Here is a 15,232-nt window from a genome sequence, read left to right as displayed (position 1 = left end):
AATATACTTTCCAAATAACTAGAGGGAAATTAAATTAGAATAAGAAAGAGAAGTCAAGCTGAGGCAAGAAGATCCATAATTGGAATCCACCCTAGGCAACTTAGCAACTTAGCCAGAGTGTCTCAGTTACTTTTCTCATTACTGGGACAAAATACCCAACATCTACAAGTTAAAGGAGGAAAGGTTTATTTCAGCTCACAATTTGTAGAGGTTTTAGTTCATGCCAAGGCAGGGTGGCATGGCAGAGGGGCATCACAGAAGAGAAACAGTTCATGGTGTGGCAGGCAGAAGGCAGCAAGCAGCAATAGTAGCAGCAGGCCTCCTTTCCCTTTTATGCTATCCAGACTACAAGCCTTTTGGGTGGTGCCACCCACATCCAGGGTAAGTCATTCATTGTCCACACCCAGAACTATGCTAAATCAATTTAGTTATCACACACAGCTAATCCCAGTACCACACATCTAGATCCAGCCACATCCAAGTGGAAGAGGCACCTATGAGTGCATGAGGCTTTGGGGGGGGGGAGCATATCTAGATAATGAGCCATAACACAGACCCTATCTCAAAATAAAAATAAATAAATAAAAAGATTGAGGAACTAGCTAAGTGCAAACGCCCTGGGTTCAATCTTCTCTCTGGAAAAAAAAGGAAAGAAAAGAAAGAAAGAAGACAATTTAAGAGAAGGTGAAGCAGTGAGGAAAAAAGTAATAGTAACAGGGTCTAGAGCATTTACCTCAGTGTCTGGCATGTTACTATAAAAATAATACTAAATAATGTATATAATTCGTTATTCTTATTACTGTTATTTCTATTTTGATCAATCTCTGTGGCATTCAAGACAGGGAACCTTAAACAGGTAAGTCCTAGTAGTTCAGATAATCCTTTGATGTTAACAAGTTGGTAATACTACTTAAAGGAGAGATAGCAATTAAAGAGAAATCACTGGAAGCTCGCTATTGTGAATTCCAATGTTAGCCCGAGCTGTGGGCTAAATTGAGAAATTAAAAAGCTCTATTAAGGGCTAGCAGTATAGTTCAGAGGTAGTACGCTTGTCTAATATGTACGAGGTCCTGGTTCCTACCCAACATTGAAAAAGAATATATATATTCATATATATATATATTTTCATATATATATATTCATATATATATTCATATATATATTCATATATATATTCATATATATATTCATATATATTCATATATATATATATATACACACACACAAAGCTCTATTTTTACTAGTTATATAACCTGAATCCGGTCATGTGTTGTGGCCTCATTTGTAAAATGAGGGGGCTGAAATTCAAATTGGATAGTTCTATATTTTTAAATCTTTGTTAACCAAAAGAAAGAGAAAATCTGAGTGGCAAAAAACCAAAAGCAAAAAAAGGTGGAGTGGGCTGGTTCTGAGATGGCTGCATGAGTAGCCATCGTAATACCTCAAGCACTTCAAAATTCAGTTCACACTAAATAGGAATCAGTGGCTCTTCTCACCAGAACCTGACAAGTTTGGAGGCTGCTTAAGTGGAAACAAAGCAAAAGTAAATCCCTAATCAGAGGAGGCCTGGAAAGGCTTCCCACCAGGATGGAAGGAATTCCAGAGGCCCTCACAAGAGCCTGCAGGCTCAGAGCTCTGTGTAGAAGCACTGAGGTAGGGCCCCTAGACATATGTGAAGCTAGCAAACAAACCCAGTTTCCTTTCTCTTAATTACACAAACTTTCCAAATGCACCCATCCCACCTGAAAGTATTCTTGGATGTGGAACCCCTTGCATCCTTGTAATTGACATGTAACACCTGCCCTTTATGCATTTTAAGGACTATATATTGTGGTACTGTTATTGGGTAGTTCCTTTAGAAATGGGTCGCCAATCAAAATTATTCCAGGTCCTTCTTGCCTTGAACAAATAATTAGATAAGACATGCCAAAATTGTGCCAAAAGTTTATTTGAAAAGTGAGGAGGGCTGGGTATGGTGGTGCCATGCCTGTAATCCTAGCACTCAGGAGGCTGAGGCAGGAGTATTGCTGTGAGCTCAAGGCCAGCCTGAACTACATAGCAAGACCCTGTCTTAAAAAAAGAAAATTGAAGGGTAAGCGAGGGAAAAACTAGCTCTGCAGATCAAACTTGGGCAGAACAAGAGTGAAAAAGGGTAAAACCAAAAATAAAAGTACACATTGCATCTGGGAAACGCAGCATGGGGTATCATAGAAATTCACAAAGCAAGCTTCCAGTGGCATCCAGTCTTCTTTCATGCTGTCCACATCTCCTGGGAGCCATGAGAAGTTCTGCATATGGGTCCTGGTATTGCCCTGGGATCTTGTAATTGACAAGTCTGGCTCATTTTCCCAGACAGCTTTGCTATGCCCTATCTCATATATCAATATGATAATGCCCTTCAGGTCTAGGTTTGCCCAAGGAAACTTGGATATGGAAGATAACTGGTTCAGCCTCAGGTCTGCACTCAGGTAGAAAGGAAAAGAGTTGGGGAGTATACAAGCTTCACAGGAAGTTCTTTGAATTTGTGTGTGGTGTGATTCTGTCTGCTATTCCTAAGTATAGTTTATCTAATCTATTTTGAAACAACTCTGCTGACTGACTGCTTTATTGCTCATAAACCTACTGAATCTCCTCTCTGCAGCTTTTAAAGATGGGGTCTGGTCTGTCTCAAAGCAATGTCAAAAATAAAAGGGTATAGTAATACACAAGGATATTCATTAGAACTTACTTTGTTTTTCAGTACTGGGGATTGAACTTTCACACTGAGCTGTGTCCCCTGCTCTTTTAATTAATTAATTAATTAGGTTTTTTGAGACAGGTCTTGCTATGGACTTGAACTCAAACTTGCAGCCATCTTCCTGTCTCGGCCTTCTGAATCCTGGGATGACAGGCATCCACCACCACACCAGGCCCTTTTATTATTTTTATTTTGACACAGGATCTCACTACATTGCTAAGTTGCCCAGGCTGGGTTCAAACTTGGATCTTCTTGCCTCAGCCTCCCAGAGTGGTAGGATTACAGGTGTGCACCACCATACCTAGTACAGAGTATTGTTTAAAGCAGTGGAATACTGGCAAGAAGCCATCAGCAGAGGCTGGGGGAACATTCCTCTATTGTAATGCTGGGAATTTGACATGCAGTTAAGCAAGTTGGTGAGTGGTATACAAAGTATGATCTCATTCTGGTAAAAATCAATGATTACTGACTGGGGATGCAGTTGTAGTAGCAGACTTCTCTGGCATGTACCAGGCCCTGGGTTCAATCTCCAGTACTACCAAAAAGAAAAACAAAATTAATAATTAGTACACGTTATCAAGTCTTCAGTGATAGGGAAGGAACAGACCTCAAGCTCTCCTAACATGAGCTTCCAGGGAGGCTGAAAAAAAGATCAGGGAGTGCCTAGAATGTCAGGCAATCCCAAGGCAGTTGTCTCAGTGCAGAGGGAAACCCCTTAAAAGTTTGAGCAGGATGTGAGTAGTGAAGGTGAGGCAGGGACTAAAGTAATTTCAAGGTTTGTAGGGTAAGGGATTGGGAAGCTGGAAATTATATTTTGATAACTCAAATTTCATACTACATGAGTTGTGTCAGTACAGAATCAAGTCTAGAAAGAAATGAATTAGTTCAATAAAAATGTTAGGAACTGGGGTTGTAACTCAGTGGTAAAGCTTGTGCTTGGCATGCACTAGGCCCTGTATTCTACCCTCAGCACAAAACAAAACAAAAACCAGCTGTTTTCAAAGTAATCATTTGAATGTTGCTGCTTAAAGAAAAGTCATGTGTTTAGACACAGATTATAGCTTTAAAAAGTGCATTAACTAGGGTTAGAAAATGTGCACAGACATACTGTGTAATGGTATCAGGTGCTCAATTTGCCTCCACTGAATCTGGTTCTTTTTCTTCTTCTTTTTTTCTCCCGGTACTCACGATCAAACTCAGGACCTTGCACTTGTGAGGCAGGCACAGTGCCACTGAGCTAGATCCCCAGCTCTGTTTTATTTTGAGATAGAGTCTCACTATGTAGTCCAGGCTGGTTTTGAACTCACTACGTGGCTCATGCTGGCCTCAAACTTGTGATCCTCCTGCCTCAGCCTCCCAAGTGTTGGGATTACCTGTGTGCACCACCGCCTGGCTGCCTCCACTGAATCTGTTTCTACTCTTAGGAGACAAAGACTATCAGTCACTTGAGTGTCTGCCCCCATACACCTTGTCTTTAGATTTGAAAAAGTAATAAAATGACTCGTTTATTTATTTAGTTCTTTACTGGAGGCTTGTTGTAGTTGCATTTATTTTTAATTTTACTTAACTAACAAACAGCATCTGTGGGCACTGCATATAATAGTAACAGAGATCAGCAAAAGAGATTACCTTCAGCCAGAGACATACAAAGTGGACCAATCAGCCAGAGGAGTGCCACTGCCCCACCTGTAGAACTGCAGGCCAGAGTGTTGTCAATAACCCAGCTTCCTAGGGGAAAGAAGCAGAGCCAAGAGGGTCAGACTGTCACGAAAATCCCTGCTGGCCACTCTGGAGTTGTGAAATCTTGGGCAAGTCACTCAGAGTCTCTGAAGCTGATTCTCAACTGTAAAATGGAGCTAATGATATCTCATCTTGGGTTTGTGCTGGTTGTGAAAACTGCCAGACCGTGTGCCAACAGAGCTAAGCACAACGAGCACCTCCATCCACATTTCTGAGTGGAGCTGTCAAAACCCAAGTATCGCATCACCTTATTTCAGGCGAGATCTACAATTAAAGAAGATACAACCACCATGTCACACTTTACTTCTTCAGGGCCAGCTGTTTCACATGTATTAATACAACCCTTTAAGGAAGATGTATATTTCCACCTCTCTGATTTATGTAACTATTGGCCCCAACCAAAACAGACCCTTTCTCTGGGTCTGCGCTGCTTCCCAGCTGTTCACATTTCCTCTGCGATTGTTAGAAGCTCCACTTGCTCTGCAGGAGCTGGAGGAAAGTAAACAGCTCCACCGGGCAGGCGCCCCACCTACCATTTTATTTTGCTAAATCACTCCTTTAGCTAATATTTCAGGGACAGACACGCGACGCATCTGGCTCCAGCCAAATATTTTCAGTCACTCGGATCTCAAAGTAAATATTTGTCAGTTCAATTGCAGTAACGTGGGGTAGCATGAAATAAGGTGCCATTAATCATCTTTCAATCAGGGCCAGTGCAGCTGCTCTAGAGTGGCAGTCCCACCCCTTTCCCATGAGCCCCTATGTGGGCCCCGCCCCCAAGCTTCCGGTCTGGGAGCTGAAGCTTTTTTGAGGCGAGTTCGGGCGGGTCAGGTGGATCAGTTTCTGTTGAGTTCCACACGTTGTCAAGTTTTTCAGCATATGTTGCCTTCGTTCAAGCCCCAGGACTCCTCAGAAGGGTTAGTTGAAGCCATCTGGTGGTATGGGGATACAACAGGAAAGGGTTAGAAAGCCTCCAAGGACGCATGGTGAAAGGTATGATCTGAGGGGATAGACTGGGCCACTCCTCCCAAGATTTGTGCCCCGTACTTTGTTATTTTAGGAGACTTTGCCATGGCTCAAGGCTTTTGAGCTACAAATAAACAAGGCCCTGGGGCTTGTGTCCTATGAAGGTTTTTGCACTTCAATGGATGTGAATATACAAGAAGTTGTCGAAAAATATGATGAATGTTTAAGTTTTATTAATTTTTTTGAGACAGGGTCTCGATATGTAGTTCAGGCTGGCCTTGAACTCACCATGTAAGCCAGGCTAGCCTGGGACTCACTATGTAGCTAGGAGGAGTGACCTTCCTGCCTCAGCCTCCCCAGTGCTTGGAATAACATGCCTGTGGCACCACGCCTGGCATAAATTTTAAAAATTTATTACAGTACATGACACATTGCCATTAATCCTCCTCAAAGTACTACTCCTCGCTTCGAACACACATATCCATCCTTCTGCCATTTTCTGAAGTAGTTCTGCAGTCTTCTGTGAATGTAAGTGTTGTGATTTCTGCTGCCCAATGCCATCCAATGGAAAAAACACTGTGGTGTGTCCTTATCCACCTTATTCACCAGATCTGATTAGTGTGACCTTTGGCTCTTTCCCAAAGTCAAAATGACCATGAAAAGTAAATGTTTTGAATTGAGGTAGCCATAATAGTGCAACTAAAGATAGGAAAAAGGACCCCCAGAACTACTTCAGAAAGTGGAAGAATGATAGGGTTAGTGTGTTCTGGGATGTGTATTTGAAGCAAGGGGGTTAATGGCAATGTATCTTTTACTATATTATTATTTTTTTCAATTTAAACATGGTATCTTTAGATCACACCTACTTGTGTTAGCCTTTTTCCTTAAAGAGGCACAGAATGATTAAAGGGGGGTATGGCAGAGTTCCTTAATCTTTCTGGAGCTCTTTTGAGACTTGGATGAAAACTAAGGGCCACTGGCAAGAAAACATTTATGAACAGAACATTTTGCCCATCAACAGGTCATTTCCTTGAGGGGTGGTGCGTGGTATATTCCCCAGGTTAGGAAACCTTGGATTCTTGTTTTGCCTTGGGGTAGGGCTAGAGGGTGGTACTTTCCTTGGGCCTGTAATTTAAGAGAGCATTTAAAAGTACAGAAATCAAGATAAATAATTCAAACAATCAAATCTACAATGACATGCTTGTGGCCCGTTGCCCCTTTTTGTAATAATTTTATTGGAACCAGGTGTTTTGATGTCTAAGAATTTGTTGCCAAATCCAATGTCATTAAGATTTTCCTGTGTTTTTTCTTAAGAGATTTATAGTTTTAGATTTCATACTTAGATTTTCGATCCAGTTTGAGTTAATTTTTGTTTGTGGTATAGGGTTTAACTGTATTCTTTTGCAGTTGGACATCCAGTTTTCCTGGCACCATTTGTTGAAAAGACTTTATGTGCTGCACTTTCTTGATGCCAGGGAGCTTAGGCTGCTTCTTTCACCCCAACCCTCGTGCTAATAAGTGCTCTAGAGGTTGTAATGCTGTTTGACTGGGATCATAGAGAAGACATAAACTCAAGTCTAGTGGAGAAGCATGGTGGCCCAGTACAGCTAGCCAAAGTGATTGCTGAAATGTTTACTGTAGAAAGCTTAATGAAACTTTGGCTAAACCAGTTTCATTTGTCATAAAATGGGGATGGTGACAGAAGACCTTTTTTTTTTTGCCTAAGAATAATTGCTGGTATATTACTATGGTTAATAGTGTGGGTAATGCTAATAGGAAGTGTGCTATTACTGTGTGCTGAGTATTATATGTTAAATGCTTTACATATATTTATTACACCAGACAGTTTTATGAGACAGGTACTATCATTTAAGATGTAAGATAGGGAAAATTATATCTGCTTTGCAGAACTGTTTCGAGATTAAATACAAATAATGGACATAAGATTAGCAAAAAATATGCACATAGTAGGTCTCCACTAGGCCCTTTTCTCAGTCCAAAAGTGATTCCCATTAGCACAAGAATTTACAGAAAGATTGTGTGCTTGGTTGCTAGCAATCTTGAATTTCCTAACACTTCCTCTTTAAGGTGAATTAGAATGATTATACCAGTTGGATAGATAAGGTCTGGTAACGTTTATTTACAGGACTAAAATACCTTGTAATTACCTACCTGCAAGGCAGCTTTACAGTCACTCATCTAGCAGCGAGGAAACACTGGCAGCCCTGGAAATAGCTGACTATATATTTTGTTGCAATATGTTGGTGATGTTTTAACTCTTCATTTTGGCTGATAAAGTACTGTTTACCTAAACCTTTTTTCATTTTGCTCCCTTTGCTCCCTTTAGTTTTTAAAGTGATAAAGTGAAAATGTACAACTCTGTAAGACCAAAGTAGATGAGGCAAATAGTATTTAAATTAGTTAATACATTAGTGTAGTTAATGATTGTAGTTATTCTGGGCCACATTTTCTGGATGTTATTTGGATATTCATTGGATGCATTGAGGCCACACAGATTCTCTTTAGTTGCAGCTAATAAATTAACTGGCAGTAGGATCAAGTCCTGCTCCTCAGTGGCAGCTGGGCCCTCCCCTAGAGCCTCTCTGCAATCCCTTCTCTTATTGCAAATTGACTTCCTAATTCCCTAAAGCAGCTGTTGTAAACCTTTTCCACCCACCTCCAACTTCTTGATCTTCTCTCTGGTATTGACATACTACGTGGCAGGTGGAGAGTGCACTGGCCACCAGTTCTCTTTCCTGCTGCCTTTGGGTCCTCTGGCATCTTTACCTCATCTTTCTGGGGTGCCCATCTCTTCCCCAGATTCCTTCTCTCCCTGGTCCTGGCTTCTTTCCTTGCTTCTCTTATAACTTCAGTCTTCTTTCCCTTTCCCCCATAAACAATCTCAGATCTTCTTCAATTTATAGAAGCTCCAACTCTTATTTCCCTGAAAGCGAATTTTTTTCTTCTTTTATTACTGTCAAACTCTTAAGTTTTTTCAATACAAAAGTCATGTATTTTTTCATATTTGTAGTAGAAAAATTGTAAGGTACAAATAACAGGCATGTTTCAAAGACTCATAATTACATTTCTGGAGATAACCACCAATGTTAACATTTTGGTTTATAAAATCAATCTTATTTCTTGGTTTATTTTCCAATCTTATTTTTTATATGGGTGGGCATATATTGCTGTGGTATGATGCTTTTAATTCTTTTGGAAAAATACCAAGAAGAGGTGTAGCTGGGTCAAATGGAACCTCTAGTTTTAGATTTTTGAGAAATCTCCATACTGATTTCCACAGTGGTTGCACCAGTCTACAGTCCCACCAGCAGTGGAAAACGAAGGGCTCCTTTTCCCCACGGCCCGTCCAGCATTTGTTATTGGTTGATTTCTTTTTTCTTTTTCTTTTTTTCTTTTTTTTGGTTGATTTCTTGATAGCAGCCGTTCTTTCTGGAGTGAGATGGAATCTCACTGTTGTTTTAATTAGCATCTCTCGATGCATTATTTCACATATTTATTTGCCATTTCTAATTCTTCGTCTGTGAAGTGTCTTTTTTATTTCAGATGGCCACTTTGGCATTGGGTCTTTAAATTTGGGGGTGTGTGTCTGATTTTTTGAGTTCCTTATATATTCTAGGTAATAGTCCTTTATTTGAATAGCTGGTAAAAAATTTTTTCCCACTTTGTGGGTTGTTTTTTCACTCTGTTGGTGGTTTCTCTTGTTGTGCAAAAGCTTTTTAATAAGATGAGGTCCCAGTTGTTGATTCTTTGTAGTATTTCTTGTGAGGTCTGGCTTTTGTTCATGAAGTCTTTGCCTACAGCTACGTCCTCAAGTGGTCTACCTATTCTCTCTTCCAGCAGATTTAGTGTTCCTGTTTTAATATTTAGATCTTTGACCCATTTCGATTTTAGGTTAGGGCATGTGAAAGATATGAGTCTAGTTTCAATCTTCCACATGTGGAATGCCAGTTTTTCCAGCGCCATTTATTAAAGAGGCTATCTTTCTTCCAGTGAAGGTGTTTGGTTACTTTGTCAAAGATAAAGTGGTTGAGTATTTCTGGAGTTGTTTCTGCATCCTCTAGTCTGTTCCACTGATCCTCAGGTCTGTTCTTTTGCCAGTACCATACTGGTTTTATCACAGTAGCTTTGTAGCATAATTTAAAGTCAGGGATTGTAATACCTCCTGCTTTACTTTTGTTGCCCAGAATTGTCTTTGTTATTTCTGGGTCTCTTCTGGGTCCAACTGAATTTTAGGATTATTTTTTCTAATTCTGTAAGATATATTGTTGGGATTTTGATTGGGATTGCATTGAATCTGTGTAACAATTTTGGAAGTATGGCCATTTTCACTATATTGGTTCTTCCTAAGAACAAGGGATATATTTCCATTTTCTGATATCCTCCTCAATCTCCTTTTTCAGAGTACTGTAGTTTTCAGTGTAGAGGTCTTTTACTTCCTATGTTAGATTGATTCCTAAGTATTTTATTTTTCTGGATGGTATTGTGAAAGGGATTGTTTCTGTAATTTTTCTCTCCATGAGTCTGTTATTTGTGTTCAGGAGGGCTATTGACTTTTGAGTGTTGACTTTGTATCCAGCTACACCACTGAGTTTGGTTATCAAATCTAAAAGTCTTTTGGTGAAGTTTTTGGGGTCTTCTATGTAGAGTATCATGTCATCTGCAAATAATGATAATTTAACATCTTCTTTTCCTATCCCCATTCCTTTTGTTTCTCTTGTCTAATTGCCCTGGCTAGTGTTTCCAGAACTATATTGAACGAGATTGGTGACAGTGGACATCCTTGTCTTGTTCCTGATTTTAGAGTGAAAGCTTTCAGTTTTTGTCCATTTAGTATGATGTTGGCTGTTGGTTTGTTGTACATGGCTTTAATCAGACTGAGATAAAGACCATCCATACCAATTTTCTGTAGGTTTTTTTTTTTTTTTTATCATGAATGGATATTGGACCTCGTCAAATGCTTTTTCTGCATTTATTGAGAGGATCATACAGTTTTTGTTATTGGCTCTGTATTAGACTTATTGATTTGCGTATGTTGAACCATCCCTGGATTCCTGGGATGAATCCAGTTTGGTCATGGTGTATAACCTTCTTGATGATTTGCTGCATTCTATTTGTCAGTATCTTAGTAGAGGATTTTTGCATCTATGTTCATTAGGGAGATTGGCCTGTAATTCTCCTTTTTGGTTGGGTCCTTCTCTGGTTTTGTTTGTTTGTTTGTTTGTTTATTTATTTATTTGGTACTGGGGATCGAACTCGGGTCCTTGCACTTGTGAGGCAGGCGGCGGAACCACTGAGCTAAATCCCGGCCCCTTCTCTGGTTTTGGAATCAGGGTAATGCTTGCTTTCTGGAATGAATTTGGAAGTATTGCTTCCCTTTCAATTTCATTAAAGAGTTTGAGGAGTAGCAGTATTAGATCTTCTCTAAATTTCTTGCGGAACTCAGCCGTGAATCCATCAGGGCCATGGCTTTTCTTTGTTGGCAGTTTTAAAATTGCATATTTAGTTTTATTGGCTGATATTGGTTTATTTAGAATTTATATATCTTGATTCAGTTTTGGCAGTTGATATGTATCTAGGAATCTGTCTATTCTGTATTTTCCATCTTATTAGAGTATAGGTTCTCGAACTAGGTATTGATGATCTGGATCTCTGCAGGATCCATTGTGATTTTACCCTTTTCATTCCTAATTGCATGGATTTGAGTCTTTTCTTTCCTTATTTATTTATTTTTTTGGTACCAGGGATCGAACTTAGGTCCTTGCACTTGTGAAGCAGGTGGTGGAACCACTGAGCTAAATCCCTGGCCTCTTTCCTGTTTTAGATAAGGTTCGTTAAGGATTTGTCAATTTTATTTAATCTTTCAAAGAACCAACTCTTCAAATCATTGATATTTTGTGTTGGTTTATTTTTTTGTTCTCTTCTTTTCCCCCATTCCCCCCTCACGTCCCCTCCCCTCCCCATGTACAAAAGCTTTGTTTCCATTTTTTCCTTCTATTTTCACTTTTTTCTTGTCCTTTCCCCCTTCCCTTCCCATTCCTTTTCCCTTTTCCCTTGTTCCCCTTCCCATTTGAAAACTTTCTTTCCATTTCCAAACATCCATTATGCATCTCACTCCTTGTTTCCACATTCAGTTTCCCACACCAGAGAAACAATGCAGTATTTAAACATGTGTGTTAGATTTATTTCACTTAAGAGTATGGTCTCAAGATCCATACATTTAGCTAGAAATGTCTGAAGCTCATCCTTCTTTATGGCAGAGTAGTACTCCATTGTATAAAAAACCCACATCTTCTTTATCCATTCATCAGTTGATGGGCATTTGGGCTGTTTCCAAGATTTAGCTATTACAAACTGTGCAGAAAAAGGAACCCTTTTCCACTGCTGGTGGGAGTGTAGACTGGTGCAACCACTGTGGAAATCAGTATGGAGATTTCTCAAAAATCTAAAACTAGAGCTTCCATTTGACCCAGCTACACCTTTTCTTGGTATTTTCCCAAAAGAATTAAAAGCATCATACCACAGCAATATGTGCACAGCCATGTTTACAGCAGCACAGTTTGTATTGTTTTCTTAGTCTCCCCAGTGGATTAATTTCTGCTCTGATTTTTATAATTTCCTCCCTCATATGAGCTTTGGGCTTGACTTGGTCTTCTTTTTCTAGAAGTTTGAAGCTCATCATTAGGTCATTTATTTGAGCCTGGTGTGTTTTCCTGATATAGAAATTCACTGCTATAAATTTCCCCTGTAGGACTGCTTTCATTGTGTTTCATAAGTTCTGGTATGTTGTATTGTTATTATTTTTTAATTGTAGAAATTGTCCGATTTCTTCTTTAATTTTATCTGTGACCCATTGGTTGTTCAGGAGGGTGTTATTTAATTTCCATGTGTTTATGAAGTTCTTGTGGTTTCTTTTGCTGTTGATTTCATTGCTCTATGGTCTGATAATATGCATAGGATTATTTCAGTTCCTTTGCATTTATTTAAGTATGTTCTATGAACTAGTGTATGGTCTATTTTGGAGAATGTTCTGTGTGCAGCTGAGAAGAATGTGTATTCTGTAGAATGATTTTTTTTTTTTTTTTGGTACCGGGGATTGAACTTGGGTCCTTACGCTTGCGAGGCAGGCAGCAGAACCACTGAGCTAAATACCCTGCCCAAGAATGTGTATTCTGATGTGGGGTGGAACAGTCCTTAGAAATCTACTAAGTCCATTTGTTCAAAAGTTTAGTTCAATTCTAATATTTCATTGTTGAGTTTTTGTCTAATTGATCTGTCTGTTTGTGACAGTGGGGTAGTGAGGCCCCCATTTCAAATATATTAGTGCTTACATGATTTTTCATGTCTGTTAATATTTGTTTTGTATAGTTGGGTGCGCTGTTATTTGGTGCATATATATTTAGGATTATCTCTTCCTCTTAGATTGCTCTCTTTACCAGGATGCAGTGACTTTCTTTGTCTCTCTTAATTAGTCTTGGCTTGAAATCAACTTTGTCTGCAAATAGAATAGCTACCCCTGCTTTTTTCTGGTTTCCTGTCACATGGAATATTGCTTTCCATCCCTTGACTTTCAGTCTGTGAATTTGTTTTTCAGTTAAACTTGTTTCTTGTATGCAGCATATTGTTGGATCTTGCTTCTTGATCCATTCTGCCAGTCTGTATCTTTTTTTTTGTACCGGAGATCGAACTTGGGACCTTGTGCTTGGGAGGCAGGCACCGGAACCACTGAGCTAAATCCCCAGCCCCCAGTCTGTATCTTTTGATTGGTGAATTGAGACCATTAACATTGGTGGTTATAAGTGATATGTATTGTAAAATATAAACATTTTGAAAGAGTAGGCTATAGACATCACCTCAAATTTAAACCTCATTCACTAAATTTCAAGTAATTCTTGCCCTTCCACCATCACTGATGCTGCTCTATCAGAGATCAGTGTCAATTACTAAGAACAAATCTTCTCAGGCTGTATCCTCCCTACTCTCTTTGTAGCAACTGTCACTCTTTTATCTTTTCCTTTAAAGATGATATTTTCCCTTCTTTTCCTTGCGTCCTTCCACTTCTGTGGTAACAACACCTTTTCAGCTCTTTCCTGCTTCTTCTCTTCATCCTGATCTTTTCCTCATTCTCTGTACTCACCCAGGTCTGCAGTTACTGTGTTCATCTTAATGTCACAGAAATCTCATCACTCTTTCCTGACTCTTTCCATCTCTCCCTTTATATGCCTTTCATTCGGGACTACTGTACTTACTTTGTCTTGAGTTTTACATTGCTTTTTTGCCTGTGGTGCTCTGCATTTGAAGATCCTCTGCCCCTTTTCTACATTTGATTAAACTGTATCCTTCAAGATGTACCTCTTTTGAGAACCCTCAGGACAATTCCTCACTTCTGTTCTTTTATGCCCCTTTACCCCTTGCGATGGCTGAATAGAGTGACTCTTTTCTATGAACTTGGGTTCATGTTTTTTGCTTATGTTGTATTGTTTTCTTGTCTGTGAACTCCTGGAGGGCAGGAGTTGTGTCTTTGATAGGTTTAGTAGAGTTGTAGCAAATATCCCTTCTCCAGTCAAATCATACTTTAATCTTCCACTGAGGATCTGTCTCATTTTATTCTTGAGCCCGAGTTTGGAAGGGTCAATTTAATCCCACCTTTGGGGATAGATACTTACTGGCTGTGTGACCCAGTTATAGGAAACTAGAAAGCGTTTTCTGGAAAGAAAGGCTTGCTTTCATGGCAACAATTAGAAGAGTGTTTCTCTTCTTCTCTATGATATAGTCTAAAGATTTGAAGTCTAGAATTATTTATACATTTTGCTACCATGAGAAGTTGTCTGAGAAATATGTGTGGAAGACAAAGCTAATATTCTATTTATTTATTTATTTTTTTGGTACTGGGGATCGAACTCAGGTCCTTGCACTTGCAAGGCAGGCGGTGGAACCACTGAGCTAAATCCCCGGCCCCAAAGCTGATATTCTAAAAGACAGAACAGAGACAACAAAGCAAATCAGCATATGTGTAATATGTACCTATGTGTTGCTATTTCACTTAACAACCATGTCCTATGTTTCTAGTGTGCCAGGAGCTGTTCTAAATATTTTATAAATATTAACTCATTTATTCATCATATCAGTCTTACAAAGTTGATACTATTTTCACCCCTCCCTCCTCTTCGTCCTTCTCTCCCTTTCCTCCTTCTTTCCCTCCTTCCTTCTTTTCTTCCTTCCCTCCCTTCCTCCCTCCCTCCCTGCCTCCCTCTCTTCCTTCCTTGTACAACCAATTGAACCCAGAGTCTTCACATTAAGCTACATCCCCAGGTCTTTTTTTTTTTTTTTTTTAATTTTGAGGCAAGGTCTCACTAAATCTCACTATATCACCTGAGCTTCAACTTACTATTCTCCTGCTTCAGCCTTCCAGAGTAATAGGGTTAGAGGCGAGTGCTACCATGCCTGGGTTATTCCTAGTTCATGGCAGAGACAAGCCATAAACAGTTGGGCTAAGTAACTGCCTGAAGATCATACAGCTCCTAAGTGGTGATTTGAAGCTGAGTTTAGCTTAGGCTTATCTTAGGCTATCTCTTATTGTACAGTGGCACCAAAGGACTTAAAGAGCAGGGCCTTCTCTAAAGTCAAGTGTCTTTTTAGTGTGGTATCCTTTCATCACTGTTTGAAATCCAGGTGACTGTAGCACAGTGATGGCAAACCTTTTAGAGCTTTCAATGGTACAAATAGCCCACTGTGGCACGGGTGCCATAGGTTCACCACTATTGCTATAGG

The sequence above is a fragment of the Heterocephalus glaber genome, unplaced genomic scaffold (assembly GCF_053883595.1).
Source record: "Heterocephalus glaber isolate CG9 unplaced genomic scaffold, H.glaber_assembly_v1.0 deba00001442, whole genome shotgun sequence".
Taxonomy (NCBI): domain Eukaryota; kingdom Metazoa; phylum Chordata; class Mammalia; order Rodentia; family Bathyergidae; genus Heterocephalus; species Heterocephalus glaber.
Note: the sequence above shows the minus strand (reverse complement) of the source record.